The sequence below is a fragment of the Mustela lutreola genome, chromosome 11, assembly GCF_030435805.1.
Source record: "Mustela lutreola isolate mMusLut2 chromosome 11, mMusLut2.pri, whole genome shotgun sequence".
Lineage (NCBI taxonomy): Eukaryota > Metazoa > Chordata > Mammalia > Carnivora > Mustelidae > Mustela > Mustela lutreola.
The window spans coordinates 20,857,739-20,875,666 of NC_081300.1; the positions used below are offsets into that span (position 1 = coordinate 20,857,739).

Sequence of the window (17,928 nt, forward strand, 5' to 3'; positions counted from 1 at the left end):
CCACAGCCAGTCAGATGTAAATCCAGAGAATTCTAATGAGGAAAGACATTTTCTGTACTCTTATCTCTTTATCCTCTTCTCCCCATATCTGCTGTAGAGGAATTTTCAGATATTTCCATTAGGAAATGTTCCAAACTAACTATAGCTTCCAGCTGCCAGCAGGCTTGAGCTGAACCTGGAACCATGGAACCAGGTTTGGAGTTTTAATAGGGCATTGCACAAAACTTCTTCTTAGTCAACAGTGAATCTTCAGGGACCAAAATAAAGGACAACAATTAGGTATCAAAATGGATGTGGCTAGGTTGTGGGGCTTGCCTGGGTTTTCAAACAGGGGTATGGGAAGAAGAAGCCCTGCAGATCGAGTCTGAGAGGGTCAGAAGGAAAGAGAATACAGGACGTGTCTCATTTGTTCAATGTGTTGATTAGCTGAGGGTGGGAGCTGAGTAAGAATTGTGAGCGTGTTACTCAGCCACAGCCTCTGTCCTCCCCACACAAACAGATGCTGCTTAACCTCAGCTCCTCCTAAACGCAAAGCCCAGGTTTCTACAGGCACCTTCCCATATACTTCCTCAACCAAAAGGAAGAACTTTTTGAAGTCAAACCTATGAAGGGACAGGAAATAATGCTACTGCTAGTTTGGAGGTGGCCAAGTTGTTCCTGTCTGTAAGCTTTGGCTCCTTCCTCCATCTCCACCTTCTTATTCTGGTCACTGCCTGTTCTTTCAAGACACGACCTTGCTGGTTCCAGTGAACTGATCCCATCACACACCCAAGCCTCAAACTCTACTGCCAGTGGGTAGCAGATCTCCTGAGACCTAACCCAGACTCTAAGGAATCACCTTCCGTTTCTAGAAATTGCTGCTCTTCTTCTCTTAGATCTTCTGTTGGATTTGTAGGTGCTTGGAATGGTTTGATAACTATCTAACTGAACTCCTGCGACCTGATGGCATCTCAGCCTGCTACTCCTCCTCCATCTTGACTCCTCCCCGGGAATCACCTTTCTAAAGGAACTACAAAGAATCTTCTTTTTTGGGTCCAGTCACAGAGATCCTTTGCTCTTCCTCAGACCACGGCTTGCTAGCACTTTCTTGATGATGACTGGCCTTGCTCTCCTGCTTGGAAGGGATACATCAGGTGCCTGCTTGAAACTCTTGTCAATAATCTACAGGCAGGTCTTACCATAAGGTCTTACCATAGGTCTTACCATAAGGGCAGTTGCCAGCTTTCTCTTGGGGTAAAATAAATTTATGTAGAAATTAAGCCGAGAGAATATCCTGGGATTAGTATAAATTCAGCCCAACATTCCATATCACTGTCATTTCTCAGTGATGATGAACCACAAAATAGACCCCAAAGATGATCTTGAGCTTGAAAGTGAGATTGAACTGTTTGATGGACTTCATTTGCTAATAGTCAAACAGCTCTGCTCCTTTTTGAATAGCTGATATGCTCTAGACACCTTGCTACTACTTTGCATATGGTACATTTCAGATACCCGTAAAAGCAGGGTTTGTTATAGGCTTTTTTGTTTTTTTGTTTTTAAAAAAAAAAAACAGATCAGGAGACTGTAAACCCCCAGCAGGCTGATTCCAAACCCATGCATTCACCTTACCTGTCATCCCATGATTTCACACTTGCCTCTTGGGAGTTGTGCCGTACTGGAGACTTTTTTTTCCATTAAAAAATAAGCTGGTTTTATTTAAAAAATGGTTTTCAACTGGGGGTGATTTTTGTCTGCCTGGGGAAAATGACAATGTGTAGAAGCAGTTTTGGTTGTCCAGACTGTGGGGAGGGTGCTGGTGGAATCCAATGAGTAGAGACCAGTAATGGTGTGAACAGCCTACAATGCATATGAGAGCCCCTGTGGCAAAGAATTACCTAGTCCCAAGTGCTGGTGGTGCAGAGGTGGTAAAACTCTGGTTTAAAGCAATTGTGAAAAGCAGTTTATATGCCTGGGTGGCTCAGTTGGTTAAGTTTCTGCCTTCAGCTCAGGGCATGATTCCACTCAGGTCCTGGGATTGAGCTCCATTTCGAAGCAGGGAAGCTTGCTTCTCTCTCTGCCTCTGCCTCTCTCCCTGCCTGTGTGTGCACTCTCTCTGACAAATTAGTAAATAAAATCTTAAAAAAACCAATTTATGTGACTGAATAGAGCAGGTGAATGTATAATTATAGCTAAGTATGTTGCTAGATCAATGAGTGCCTGGCATAGGATTTTATAAGATAAAGTAGAAAATTAGTATTTTGTGAGACTCCAAGTTCCCAGATATGTTCCAGATTTTCAAATGTTAGTAAATATGGGCCTGCCTGTGCAAGAAAGATTCTTGCCCTCCTCACTGGCAATGATTTTGGTAAGGTTGGCCACATTAGGTAGGCTCTGGTTCTTTCTGTCTCACACCGAATGTTGGTTTGTCGAAGGATCTACCACAAGGAGCCCAGCAGATGACAAAGTAGAATAACCAAACCCTTTACCACCTGAGTTGTCATTGGGGGCTCCTGCATTATTTTCCGGAGTCTTTACCTCCTTACCTTTCTTAATATCTTTTAAAATCTCAAACCTCACAGTAGAGTCCTGAAAAGCCAGGTGAGTATCTTATTCCATTTATTTTTATAATAGAAAAGTCATCCGAGTTTGCTCACTGGAACAAATTACCCATTTATTGAATCAGGAAAGTACAATATTACTTACAAACTGTTCTCTGCTGGTCCTTACAGCAGAGGATGGATTGTTCTAGCATAATGTAATGGCATCCAGAATATTATAGCATTAATTCACATAACCAGACAGTAAGGAAAAAAATGGCAGGCCCTGAACAGCAGTAATGTTCTGCTCCTGGAGCTGATTAGCTATTTAAAATACAAAACAGCAGAGAAACCTGGAGTCCAGAATGTAAAAGCAAATACAATCAACGATTTAGACAAAGAGCTTGGAAAGGGAGAGGTGGTCACCTATTGGCCAGCTTAGATCTCAACTTTGAAAATAAATTGGAAGTGGGAAGAAACACATTTCCTTTTAATGTCACAAAGTGAGTCCAAGTGTGATTCTTAATGATATCGCCCAAACTGCAATCATATTGTCGCTGCTGCCCTGAGAAGTATAAATGAAGGCAAACATCTGTGCATACCCCGTGCATTTGTGTGCAACATGTTCCTGCTGTAAAGATCCCCATAAAGCAAAACAGCCTGAATATTACTCAGCCTTATTTTATAACACTGCCTGGATTTGAAAATGGATAGAGAGGGTTATTATGCCCTCGTAAATTCAGGCCAATTAGGCAGAGAAACATTCCAAGCATAATGCCACATGTTCCTGCATTCTATCACCTCCTTTAGGTGCTATTCTGTGGGAAGAAGAAGCCTCAGAAGAACTTTACACATAACTTGTTTTTCTGGCAAGTAGAGAACACATGTTTGTAGGATTTGGGCTGGGATAAATGTGCTGTTTCCTAGGGCATGAAGTCCCCTTGCTCCGAAGCTAGCTCTGTTTCCAACGGACAGAAAATAATGCAGTCATAGCTGGGCGACATAGTTACAGAGATTGAATTAAAAGATAAGTAGTTTGGCGAGGGACTGATTATTCAAATGTAGGAAATAATACAAGTTAGAGGTAGGGTAGATGCGAGTATCCCATCACTTGGGAATTTTAAGCTCTATCTTTTAAGCTTCAGAAAGTTTAAAACTCATTTTAGGAAGTATCAACTCACAAAGAGTTAATACAGCTTAGTTCATCAACTAGTTAGGAGAGTGAAACTCAACTGAGCAGCCATTATGCGCCAAGTGTCACGCAAGGTGCTCAGGACTGAGACTCAAGAGAGACACACACCTAGATTTCATGGGTACTTCAATTCAACAAGGGTACACACACACACACACACTGAGGTTAATGTAGAGCATGAACTCAGCCGTAGTAACTTGCTAAAATGTAACCTGGAGGCCGCTGGGGGTGAAGGAAGGTTTGGAGAAGGGTGTGGGCATTTGGAATGCTGAGGCTCTGCACTGGATTCCCCAGAGACTTAGCTGCCTTCCCTGCAGGCTTTCTTAGCCCAAACAGCTGCCCAGTGATCTGAGAGATGCCTGCATTGTCCCTGAGGCTATGTTTAGCAGACTGTGCAGATTAGCATATCTTATTTTTCTTGTAAACAGATCCTCCAGTTTCTGTAAGACCCTTTGTCACACATCACCTGCTTGAGAAACAGTGATAAGGATTTGTGATTATCCTGAAGGACCAATAAAAGCAGGAGCAAAGAAGAGCTAAGAGTCCTCCTCTCTGAGTCTTGCCACCCCCCCCTCCTGTATTTCACAGCAAAGCTTGCAGTAATCTTTCATCCATTGGTACATAGATGGCCATTCCTGGTGCATGGCACACACACGGAACTTACAAACAAATACCTTGATGCAAGATGATAAATGCAGCTCGTGAAATCCATGAAAGAGGAGAAGATGAAAGATTTGTTTAGATAGTGGTTGACTGACTCAGAGTGGGTGTTGAAGGAGAGGCACTCCTCAAGCATGGGTACTCGCCCCCCCAGTACATGGAATTAGATGGATAACAGTGCCGTGAACAAAGATGCTGGTTGGTGGTGCAGGGAAAGTAGTTTTGAAGTGATGTTGTTTTGGAGAGATTGAATTTAATGTTTCTGAATATACAGGTGGAAATTTCCAGTAGCCAGGAAGAAATATGTGTTTGGCTATTAGGAGAGAGTTCTGAGTCAGATTCAACTCAACCCAAACATGGAACTTTTTGGTTAAGTAAAGCCACCACATTTTGCTTCCTTCTTATGGGCACTGAGATGGCTTCTGGTTTCCTACCATTTCTCTATAGGACTACAAGCATCTTGAAAGGTACCATGCTGAAGGTGTGGAGTATATTTTCATGGCTAACTTAAAAAAGTGGTTGAAAATCAGTTGATGAATGAGTTAATTGTATAATATATTTCAATAAGGCTGTTATGAAAATGATAAGGAAAAAAAAATCAATTGAGGCACTTTGTCTCCAAAGTATTTCCCATAGGAAGGAAGAAAGGAAAGATGGTAAGAAAGGAAGAAGGAAGGAAGGGAGGGAGAGAGAGAGGAGGTCAGTCAGACGACCTCACAAATTGAATTCATGAAATGAATGAGTGGAAAGCATCGAAAGATCATGTAATTCAATCTCCTACGTTTGCTGTTGAGGAAAGAGAGACTAAAATAGTGAAAATGAGTTAATTTAGAGTCATGTGCTCAGCTCCCTCTAACACTCTTGCTTTCTTCAGTTCTCTTGATATTTTGTTTTTGTTTTTGCTTTTGTTTTGCTGTTGTTTTTAAAATATACTGTCAGTAAAAGCAAACAGAATAAAAGAGTGACCCTTCCCGGGGCACCTGGGTGGCTCAGTGGGTTAAAGCCTCTGCTTTCGGCTCAGGTCATGGTCCCAGGGTCCTGGGATCGAGCCCCGCATCGGGCTCTCTGCTCAGCAGGGAGCCTGCTTCCCCTCCTCTCTCTGCCTGCCTCTCTGCCTACTTGTGATCTCTGTCAAATAAATAAATAAAATCTTAAAAAAAAAAAAAAAGAGTGACCCTTCCCTTCAGGAAGAAGAGATTCAGAATGAGACATAAGGAATGTGGAGGCTTGACCTAGACCATGGGGACTATGTATTCAGGGAGGCTGATTTTCTCTGTTTCTATTTTTAATAAAACTTGTGTTTTGGCAGCAAGTGTTCAACAAGTCCACTCAGTATTTGTCAAAAACTCAAGGTACTTAACTAATTAAACATTCCTATCTTTTTGCATTTGACATTTTCATCAACTAAAAACTTTCCAGGCTAAATTACTGAGTTTGAAATAAAATTTTATGTGATTAAACATTTAAAAATGAATACTAATGCATTTCAAGTAGAGAGCCAGCCTTAAGGAACAGAGAGCACAGCTTCATTTTAAAGTGGACCAATTAACAATTGAGAGCTTCAAGAGCAACTTGTTTATGATGCCTAAAATGAAATAAAAAACTTCTAAGGGGCTGAATTGTCAAACCGAAGAGCCTATGAAATTTACATATGCCGTGAGGATTTCCATTTTTTGTTACCATGTCTTCAAACTCAGTTTTCCTATGTTGGCTTCTTACTGTTGTCATCTTGCTTATAACTGAGAGTTGTCCTTGGTCACGTGGAAAACATTAGTTTTAAAAAAGTAAAGTGGTAGACCGGTGGTGTTTTCAAGAATAGGACGGCCCCCTCTAGTTCACCTTTTCCCTTTTTTTCACTGAAGTGCCCTTTTTATAACTGACTCTGTCTACATATCATTTACTCTCTCTTTTAAAGATTTCAGAGAAAGAGAGAGAGGGGGAGAGAGAGCATGAGTGAGTACAAATTGGGGGAGGGGCACAGGGAGAGAATCCCCAAGAAGACTCCCTGTCCACCAATCAAGCAGCGGTCAAGAAGACAAAGCAGAGCCCCACCCACTGAGACCTGGACCCAAGAGTCAGAGCCTCAACCCACTGAGCCACACAGGTGCCCCTGATTTACTCTTTTAAAATGATCATTTCTTTTTTTAAGTGTATGTTCATGGAGGTGAGTGATGTCAGGGGAATAATTCTGAGTCTGGTCCTTTTTAGCTTAGGATAGAATGTTTACTGGAGGCATTTTTAGCTACAGTGCTCTCCACATAATAGTTGCTCAATGAGTATCCCATAAAGAATGAATGGAGGAGATTTTTGGATGCTCCTTTGGTAAATAAACATGTAGGCAAATGGACTTCTTCTTTTTCAGTTAAAATGTTTAGACCCATTGACATTCTCTGTTAGAATTTGTATAGTGCCTGAAAAACACATTATGGGTCATTTGTTAGCCCATATGGCAATTTGATGGGTAAATCAGTCTGTTGCTAAGGAGACAGCTGTGATCGGCTGCATATTTGACTCCAAAGTACTCCGTGCATTCTACAAACCTTTGCCTTTGAAAGGGAGGACAAAACAGTTTTATTGTGTTACACTGGATATGAAATGGTTAGAGCAATAAAACCCTGATTTTTATAGCCAGAAAAAATGTTTAATAATATGAACATATGAAGTAAAAAATCTGATGTTTCTGTCTACCAGAGGACTGGTTTTTAAGTTTGGATTTTAATCTGGAAGTTACTCTTTGAGCTAAAATGAGAGAAGGTTGGAGAATGGATCAATGTAAATCAAGTAAGGAATGCAGAGCTGTGTAGAGCAGGTGATGTCTGACTGCAGAAAGAATACCAGGATATACTGGAAACATCTTCAGGAAGCCAAGATGTATCAGTATGAAGGCTCATGAAAACCCTAATTGCTACAGTTCAGGCAGAATAGAGAGGCAGGTTGATTAGCGGGCAGAGTTCGACAATCAGAGAACTGAATTGCAGCAGCATGAAAAATCCAATGGAAGCCTTTCCCTACCAGGAGACTTTGCAGTGGATGTGGAAGGCAAGATCTGTTTTCCTAACAATAAAATTAATGAAGAGTCTGTCTAAAGACACTTTTGTGCATATTCAGTGACACCTGTAGCATATGGATTTATAACATACGGGGGAAGCTTAAAAAAGGTACATAGATAAAGAGAAATATGAACTGGGCAAAATTCCTGCCCTTGGGCATTCATTTCACCCCTTTTGGTGGAGAATTGCATGTTACTATACATTATTTTCAGTTTGGTTTATATAAATGTGCTTAATAACTGCATCATAATTTCTAGTTCTCTTTATGGGGCTTTAGTCATTCCCCACCTGTTGGAGACATGTTGTCTCCATAAATTCCCAAGTTAAAGAACGATTGCCAGGATTGCAGTAGATAATGGATTTCAAGTGACCAAAGAGTCACTAATTTGCAAGATACCAGTGTAGAAGGGGGTATCCCAAGTAAGAAGACTTGCTTTTACCTGGGTGTACTACTAAGACATCCCTTAGCATAAAAATAACCCAAAGCATGTATTCATTAATGGTGTTCTAGCAATATTATCTTGATGCAAAAAGGTCACATGTGGTTGACCCGGAAGCTACCCTCAGGCCTTGAGGCTACGGTGATTTCATCCAGTTCATACCATGGCACTCTGACTAGACCAACAGCACGATTCAGAGCTTTGAAAAATCCTTTTAGGAGACTTAGCATCCTTTATCAATGCTTTTATCATGGTATTTCCTCACTTAATAACCTACAGCTATTTCTCACTTGTACCAGGCCTAAACCAAATGTGAGGTTTTTTGCAATTCTCCAAAATGCTACCATCTTCGCTTTCTGAAGACATTTCTGTTCTATTCAGATATTCTTTCCTCCAGGAGACCTTACCTGCTGTGTGCGTCTCTGCATGCCTTACTTGATGATGTGCTCTGATCTTTTCACCAGGGAGCCCCTCTAGCTTACCTCTGCCCTACAAATGATGGTCTTCCATATCTTAAACTACTACAGTCCCCATGGGGCTCCCCCATTCTAAGCGTCCACAGTATGAGTTTTGAATACCACATGGTTTACATAGAAGTATGTACTACCTTTCCTAGTTTTCTAATTTAATTTTGCTATTCTCATATTTCCAATTGGAATTGTATTTCTTGAAGGCAGAGGCTTTTTCGGGAGTTCCAGGGCACCCAGATCAGTGATGGACAAATGATAGGCCTTAATTAATTAATTAATTTTGGTTTCAAGCTTTTATTTAAATCCTGGTTAGTTAGTGTATGGTATACTAGTGGTTTCAGGGTATAATTTTGTGATTCATCACTTCCATACAACAGCTGTGCTCTTCACAAAGAAGTGACCTCCGTAATCCCCATCACCCATCTAGCCCATCTCCTGCTCACCTCCCCTTCATCAACCCTTGACAAACTATTCTAAACCTACCATTTTTTTTTTTTTTTAGTTATGTTTAAAAGAATCTCCTTGACTGAAGCACTCTTCCACAGAACTGTGATGTACTGCTGCTCAGTGATACTGATGCCTTTTCCTTTGCTCACATTATGACCACCCCTAGTCATCCTTTACAGTACAACAATAGTGGGAATGTAGCATATGGATTCATTTTAAAAGTTAAGATTAACTTGGTTTGAGGACTTGTAGCACCTCATAGAATATAATTAGCATTTTTTTCATGTAATCGCACAACTTGATTTGAGAATCAAATAGCACATTTTTTTCATGTCATCGACAAGGAGCAGAGCTTGTAGGATACGTTGGCATCAACCAATGCTGATTAACCTCATTGATAGCGATGGTCACAAAGTGTCATCAATGAGGAGCATAGAACAGAGTTTAGGAGGACAAGGCGGTCTGTGGGCAATTAATGGTTTGAGGTACCTAGGTAAAGCCAAAACGAAAGAGATTCGGTAATGGAGAAGCATCACACAAATGTAAGCTAGCACTCTATCATTAATATTATTTTAGTAGTCTGATCATCATGGTATTGGGCAGTCAGTAATATTCAAAACACACCCTTTGTTAACTTCTGGAAGTAATATCTCATATGTTCTATTGCTTTTCATGAACATGTTTGAGACTGGGAAAAATTTACTGTATTTAATTAGTTAATTGGTGTTTAAAAATTACCAGTTTTATTTCCCCACACTGCCATAATGAGTGTAATTTTTTTTTTAATTCTAGGAATACTTAACGTGAGATTTACCCTCTTGACAAACTTTTAAGTGCACAATATAGTATTGTTAACTATAGGCATGATGTTATACAGCAGATCTCTAGAATTTATTCATCTTTCACAATGGAGACTTTATATCCTTCCAACAGCAACTCCCATATCCTCCCCCCTCCTAAAGTATAATTTTTATTAATGCTCCCAAAGGGTTACATTGTGCTAGAATATCATTTTTATTCATTGTCTTTTTCTACTCATTCACTGGCTAAATTATTCACTGGCTTAACATTTCATTAATCTAAAATTTAAGACTATAATCTCATCATATTATTTAAGAAAATCCCTCTCCAAATTCTGACTCATTCATACCCTCATCCTTCCTTTCTTTCTTTTTTTTTTTTTTTTAATGATGGCAAGCTGCACTTTATAAAAGAGTTATGTTGGTCCGCATTCACTGTTCCTATGGGCAAAAACCCAAAATCCTTATTAAACTTTCTTGCTTCAGAGGTTTTCAGTTCAAACACTTCAAAAACTCTTTTGCTCTCTCTATCCTGAATGCTTTCACTCTTAGAGTCCTTTTAATTTCTCTTTTGGATATTGTTTTGGAAACAGTATATATAATACTCCAAATATATTATGTGTATGGGACCTCTAATATTTCTATTTGTAATACTTCTCAAAGGCATTTGCCCCCTGAGGATGGGAGAAAGGCAACATTCCAGATTGATCTACGCTCACTGCAGTCTGAATGAACCATCATTTTTGTGACTGTGACTTAGCTTAAATGTTCCATATGATTGTTCATTTTGTATCTTTGCTGTATTCCATATTCTTTCTTATCTGACCTTCACTGTATTGATTTCAGACTATTTCTCCAATGTACCAACATAGTATTATATTATAAACCAGTTCTTTTGTAGCTTTTTGAAATCTTTCCCAACCATGAAATGCCTGCATAATTTAATGGCTGTTTTATGAAGTCTTTAGAGAAAACTGACCCCCCATCGCCCGCAGGTTCTCGTGTAGTGACTTCTCTTCCAATGTAACAGCATATAAGTCACAATTGTACTTCTGTTTCTGATATTTTAATTAGGAGTTCAATTTAGCACTGTTTGAGTGGGCTGTGTACAATTTTGTTCTTATATGTCATTTAAAAAAAGGACTTGAAATAATGAACTGGCCAGGGTTGGGGGGAGGTGGCAAGATTTCTTCTAACATTTAGTTAACATGTCTGGTGGGGAAACAATTGCCTATTCGTATAATTTTAGAACTCCAAGAAGACTCTTTGGTCTAAAATATGTCCATTCAGGGGCTAACTGATGCTGAAAATTCTATTACCATAGATTTAGGCTTTATTTATGGCTCAAGTATTTGGTTACTATTAAATGCTAATCACTTTGGAAGTGCTCAAGCCTTTTCAGCCAGTTGCACTTAAAGGTCAACTAAGGTAGCAGGATCTTGCTCTAAAGAAGTTAGGCAAGATCATGAAGATACATGGTATTTGGCAAAGGAGATGAGGAGCAAGTAGGACAAACAAGAAAGGAGTGTGGGGCGGGACCCTGAAGATAAACATCATATGTGTTTTATTTGTGGTGGAATGATATTTTGATAGTAAATTCCATGGTTTTCCTACACTTTGTGTTATCTGTACTCTGATCAAGTTACAGGGAGAGCCGCTATCTTCAGCAGAATGCTATTACAGAAAATACAAGGTATGAGAAGCAAGAAAATGATCAACTCTAATATTTTAAAGCTGAGGAAGGAAATGGTCTTGAGTGCCAGGGCATCTGATTTTTATGGATTGGGTATTTTAGGAGAACTTTGTAACTTTTTAAAGAAGAGTTATTTATTTTATTTTAGAAAGAGAGAGAGCATGAGTGGGAGGGGCAGAGGGGGATGAAGAGAGAGAATTTCAAGTAGACTCTGTACTGTGTGCAGAGCCTGACGCAGTACTTGATCTCAAGACCCTGAGATCACAACCTGGGCTGAAGCCAAGAATTGGGTGCTTAACCCAACTGAGCTACTCAGACACCCTGAGCTTTATAATTTTTAAAAGCTTGGTTTGGAGGATCAAAATGAAAGCCCCAGAGGAATCAATTGAGAAAATGTGTGATATGTGTGTAGTACCGGCATTGGGGAGAAATAATACCGGTGAAAGTAATACTTTTCCTCACCGTTGACTTGGTAAAGCCTCTGGGAGATGGGGAAAGGAGGAGGCATAGTGGTGAGAGCAGTAGGCTGAATGGGTGCGTATCCTTGGTGTAGGGACTCTGAGTCTACCAGTCAGCCAAGTCTTCGGGGGAAGAGCATGAGAAGATTCTCTAGATATACTGTGGAAATCTAAGAATAATAGAGAGTCCCTTGTGTAGAACCTGGGAGATATTAGTAGAAGTCCCCAGTGTCATTATAGAGTAAAAGCAGAGAGGTGATGTCAAAGACAATGGGAAATCCCAGTGGAAGGGAGGGTCCGAGGTAGTTCTTCATGTCTCCCTGACACCAAGTAAGGGAAGTAGCAAGAGATCTCATTCTTCACTAGGGAATTTCATAGAAGGTCTCTCAAGGTGGAGTTTTAGAGCAAAAAGGAGGCTTTGGTACGTACAAAAGTATGTTTGGAACTGAGTACTGCATTTTGATCTCAAGTCCATCCATGGCAGTAGGTGGGACACCACAGCAACTCTGTTGAACTGGGGTCACTCTTAGGTAGTGGTACCCCTTCCAGAAGCTTCAGGATTCACTGACAGTTTGATTTCTAAGGCAACTATGTAATCATAAGCTATTTCCTCCTACCTACCTTTCTGGAATTATCTTGAAGACCATCTTAGCCTGAAGCATGGTTCAGGGCACAGTCATGGGTACATGGAAATGCTTGTCACACACCTGGATTGCTCTTCTCTCCCCTAAACCCCACATATTCTTAGGAGTTGTTTACTACATAAGAAACCTATACATTAAAGTAACTCCACATCACTTCCACAAGCATAATTTTTCAAAAGCTCTGTTTTCACCATTCACATTTTTTTAATGCTACCCAAACCCACCTTACTTCAGTTTTTAAAAAAAAGATTTATTTATTTATTTCAGAGAGTGAGAAAGAGAGTGTGCAAGCAGAGGGGAGGGAGAAAGAGAAACTCAAGGAGACTGTGCTCAGCATGGAGCCTGATGTGGGGCTCAATCTTACGACTCAAATCATGACTTGAGATGAAACTGAGAGTTGGGTGCTCAACTGAATGCACCACATAGACACCCCAACCTTGCTTCCTTTTAATCCTCTTATTAACGTTGTGAGTAAATTTATAGAGCCTATTGTACATATAAAGAAAATGTAGCTTAGTGAGTGTATCAGTCAAGGTTCTCTAGAGAAATAGAATAAATTAAATTTATATATGGGATTATATATATATATATATATATATATATATAATGGGATATATACTCATATGGGATATATACATATATTCACCCACACATATATATATAGTGTAATATATATAATATTTATCATAAGGAATTGGCTTATGTGACTATGGAGGCTGAGAGGTCCTAAGATCTGTATCTGGCAAGCTGGAGACCCAGGAGAGCTGATATGTAGTTATCGTCTGAGACCTAGCAGACTGAAGACCCGAGAAGAGCTGGTGTTACATTTCAGATCTCAAGGCTGGGGTAATAAACAAGCTCAAGGCTGTCAGGCAGGAAAAGTTCACTCTTACTTGGCTTTTTTATTCTTTTCAGGCCTCAGACTGATTGGATGAGGCACAATCCATTAAGGAGAGCAATGTCTTTCCTGAATCTACAGGTTCAAGTATTAATCTCATCCAGGGACCCTCTCATAGACAACCCAAATATCTGGACAGCCAATGGCCTGGTGATGCTGAATCATCAGAGGGAGTTTGAGTCAAAGTTTGTGATCACATAGGTAGATGGTGGCGGGAATTGGAATTTGATCCTGATCTGTAAAAGTCTTTGCTTTTAATAACTATGGCACATTATTGGTACTTCCATTCATATCCAGTAAGATATCAGGATCTTCCTGTGCAATGCTGCTTGCTTCTTGTACATTTCTACAACTGTCCCCATTTGGGGCCTCTTTATCTCATGTCCACACCAGTGAAATGATCTGCACGCTGGTAACCTTCCAGCCTACCCCTCAACTTCACTCTTCCAGTATCTCTCTTTCAAAGTCACCAGATTAATTTTCTTAAACACATTTTGCCATGTCACTTGCTTGTGCAACAGTCTTCATGATTCCCTCAACATTATGGGCAAAATGTGGACACCTCGACCTGGATACTAAGACTCCCACATCATGCCTCCACATTTCCAGCCCTGGTTCCACCTGCAGAGGTGATGGAGTTGTATTTTACTCGGAGCACAGATTTCGAAGTCTAAAGTGTAAAACAAAAATTGTGTGTGGTCAAAATTGCCCTTGAAAATCTTAATTTTTTCTATAAAGTATGGTATACATAGTTTTATATTTCTAATACATTTTTAAAGTTTATAACAAGTAATTTTTGTGTGTACTAACATTTGACACACTCTGGTCTAGACTTAAAAGGATGAACGAGAGAAGAGTCCATAACAGAAGTTTGGGTGTGCCAGCAAATGTGCTTTAAGGTCATTGTTAAGTCCCTGATAATGAATTGGGGATCAGTGGAGAATTCTGAAGTATTCTTGTTTGTTTCATGGGTGTGTTCAATTTGTTAGGTTGTTCAGTCTTTCTAACATTAATACATGTTAAAAGATTTGTTATTGTGAGTTAAATGCCATAGTGTGTGTGTATATGTATATGCATCTTTTTGTGTATTGCGGGGAGTTAGGGTTGGGGGGAGAGGGAGGGCCTTTCTACAGTGAAATGTGCTTAGGACATGACCCCACTCTGCTGTCCTATTTTAGCTATATTTGTGTACACCTAGTATACATACTGTCCCAATTACTCAATGATGCAGGGCTGTAACACATATTGCTGCCTCATGACCCTCCCGATTCCTGCAAATCTCTCTGCCTATGAGAAAGAATTCTGACTCTGGCACCGACTAGGTATCTCCAGGATTCCTACTTCAGTAGATAAGCAGGTTCAGAAGCAATGACCTGGGAGTTTCCAGGAACTCTACAACTGTAATCTGAAACTTGTTCATATTTCTTACCATCAGAAGTCACTGGCCACATTGCATCTTTCCTCCTCCTCCACTGAGAAGTATGAGCACACCTTATCATTTCCTTATTGGCGATCAGGAAATCGAAATCAAAGTACATCTAAATTGTTGGAAAAAATAATATTTTTTGAGATATCTTAATAAGGTAGGAGGAAATCCTTGGATGATATAAACATTACTTAAGGAAGATAGAGCACATTTTTAGTTTTGACTATAAGCTAGTGAGCCAGGGTACTATGTGCTACAAAAGAGTCATGGGCTAGGGACATGCTGCTTCTTTTTCTGCCACTGACTTCCTGGGGAGTCCTTGGGAAAGTCATCCACTCTCATTTATCTTTAATTTTCCAGCTTTCATGGAGATATTAGGTGTTCTCTAAGTCTCTTTCCCATTGTTATGTTCTGTGATGGCAATACATTCATTCACTAGTGCAGCAGATGGTAGGGTGTTATCTTTTCACAGCTCACATTCAGAGAACAACCAGCATTGTTCTTATTAGGGAAGGCAGTGGAAGAGGGTATTATTGTCCTTATATGCTTTTCTTGAGCATTGTGATGTGTATATCACAATGTTGGCAAGACTGATAGTGTAGTATAGGTCTAAATGGAATTTTATCTGTGAATACCCTTATGAATATATGTACCAAGTGGTGTGTGTGTGTGTAAGAGGAGTTTCTGGATTTTGACTCATTTCTCCAGTCACCTCCAGCTGGGGAAGATTAGCCTACATTTTGCTGCTTTAGTTCCCCCAAAACACACTGAACACAATAAAACCAGAATTAGAGCCTCTGCTCTTGTCCTTGGCTCTGGGCTGAAAATGGTCCCCACGAGAATGGATAAAATAACCATCCTGAGTTTATCTTGAGAATATCTAAGTGATACCTTCTTGTTTAATATATGCAATCCTTTTGCTCTAACTCATAAGTCTTTTTTTTTTTTTTTTGAGTTCTTCTATCTTTGGATTCAAGAAATAAGGGAAATAAAGAGAATAAGGATATGAAAGGGCCAGAGACGATATCCTGACACAAGTTCCATTTACAAAAAAATTCATCCAGGAAATGAAAAAAAAAAAAAAGTATCAGACAGATGCAAGGCAATTCATGACTAAGTCATCTATCCATTTAAAGGAGGATAATGTGAGTAAAATAGATTTTTGTTTTATTGATTGATTGCTCTAAACCAAAAATTTGCTCTAATACACCCATCTACTTGTAAGTTTATGGAAATAGCTGAACTCAGGTAGACGGGTTCCAGCCCATGTCCTGAGCTCTTCTAGGCAAGGTGAGTGGCAGTTGAGAAGAATTATGCTCACTTGTGCTATCAAAGTCTCTCCAGGCTGCTCTCACATGTGGTTGGAGATCCCTTGGCCATGATGGGCCACAGACCTTGGAAACACACTGAATAGTTTTATTTCTAAGATTAAAGAGTGTTCTCTGTCAGGGTGAGGTTTAGAATTTTAAGGAACTTCAGACTTAATTTATATATTATTTTTAAAGTGATAAATACGGATGGGGCTGTTTTATGAAAGTAACCTAATACTTTAGAGCGCCTTGTAAAGTCACGCAGCTGAAGTTTAGCTACCTTACATTCTAGTCTGCAAATACAAGGGAAAGTTAAAGTCTAAGTGTGGAAGAAAATGATTTTTAAAAATGAAGTTTGGATAGTAATTTACCTGTGCTAATCCTCTCTTTCTCTTTAAAGCCATGAATCTGCTCATTATATTTTTCAGTTGGAAATGAAAATCATTTCTCTTCTTGCTCTCACATTTATTGTACTTTTCAATGTTAAGACAATACAACCTTCAAAATGTCAAGCTGTACAAAGAAATATCGCACCAAAGTAAGTTAGAAAGTATGTATGAGATACTAAAACATCTGGATTAAAAAAAAAAAAAAAAAGAAACATTAAATCAACTGTCAGGCAACTGTTTTATGTCTCCAGTGTTAAATACCTGATTTTTTGGGGGGAAACATCTGAATGTTTCTTGGCATGCTGAAAAAACTTGCCAGTGGTGGAAGGGTCTTTAATGTTGTAGCTGAATGCATCAGGATGACTTTTGTATAGAATCATGCCTGAAGGACAATGATTGCCCTGATAATGAGGTTCATCCCTGAGCACAGAGATTGTGAGAGAAGGGCTTTCTAGTTGTTTTAAGATCATTAGAATCACCTTGACAATCATGCATATATATCCCCTCATTAACTTTTTCCCTTTCCTAGTCAACTCATTCTATTCCTTAATCTTACAACCCCAGTTCCAACCCAAACACACACTCAACTTCGTTCTCACTGGTGGGCTTTAACTGAGAAAGCTGACTGAGAAGTCTATCAAGTTTTCGCTGTTGATGTATGGGATCATTTTGATCCCAAAGAAGAAAACTGTCTGCTGAGATGTCAGTGATATTCACCAGGAAGCTTCCTAGGGGAGGAGGGTGGTATTGAATTCACTGGGAAGCCGCCATCACGATTCTGTCACCAGGAAGAGACTATGCAACCAGTGGGGCGTGCCATAGAATTCACTTTCAGAGAGCCAACTGGGGGACCTATAAACAGTTCTTCTGCAGGTAGCTGCTTGTGGAAGAATAATTAGGAGTAGATTTCACTGGGCATCCTGACTACCAGCCTGGTGCAACAGGAGCAGAAACAATGAACACACCAGAACCAGGAGGAAAAAAGCCTTCTCCTCCAGACTCCCTCATATGCCTGCTTTTGAAAAAATCAGTATTGTGCCAACTGGCAAGGGAGAAATGTTTCAGTATCACAATCAAGCAATGAAGGATGGGTTTGGAACTGAGAGGCAATAAGCTGATAACTAACACATTCCTCCTTGTTATAGGCACTGAAATCAGGTTTGAATGTAGTAGAATAAAAGAAAAATAAATCACAAACCAGGATCACGTAGCCTTACAGTGTTATTCAAAAGATCAGTTCAATCTTCACTGCTTCTGTGATTTAGGTTGTAAGATGTGTTTATACATTCTCTGTATCTTTGGATAGACGATATTATCAACTAAAGGACAAACCACTGAGGACCGTAATGGTACCATTATGATAGAAAATCAATGCCAGTTAGACTATGACAGGTCATCGATTGGAATTTGCATCCTAGTTTCTGAGACATTAAAATGTAAAATACAATCTTAGGAATTTAAGGTCGTTTTATTGTCTTAGAATCAATAAAATTCAACTTAAAAAGATTATAGCTTTGGGTAGTAACCTCAGC

At 39.6% G+C, this 17,928-nt stretch overlaps 1 non-coding gene across 1 annotated transcript; it reads right to left on the minus strand.

Moving 5' to 3' along the window:
* Positions 1-15,974: 15,974 nt before the first annotated feature.
* On the minus strand, positions 15,975-16,106 carry LOC131811995 (small nucleolar RNA SNORA44). Its single transcript, XR_009346228.1, has one exon. It is a non-coding gene; the product is annotated as a small nucleolar RNA SNORA44 (small nucleolar RNA).
* Between the last annotated feature and the right edge of the window lie 1,822 nt (positions 16,107-17,928).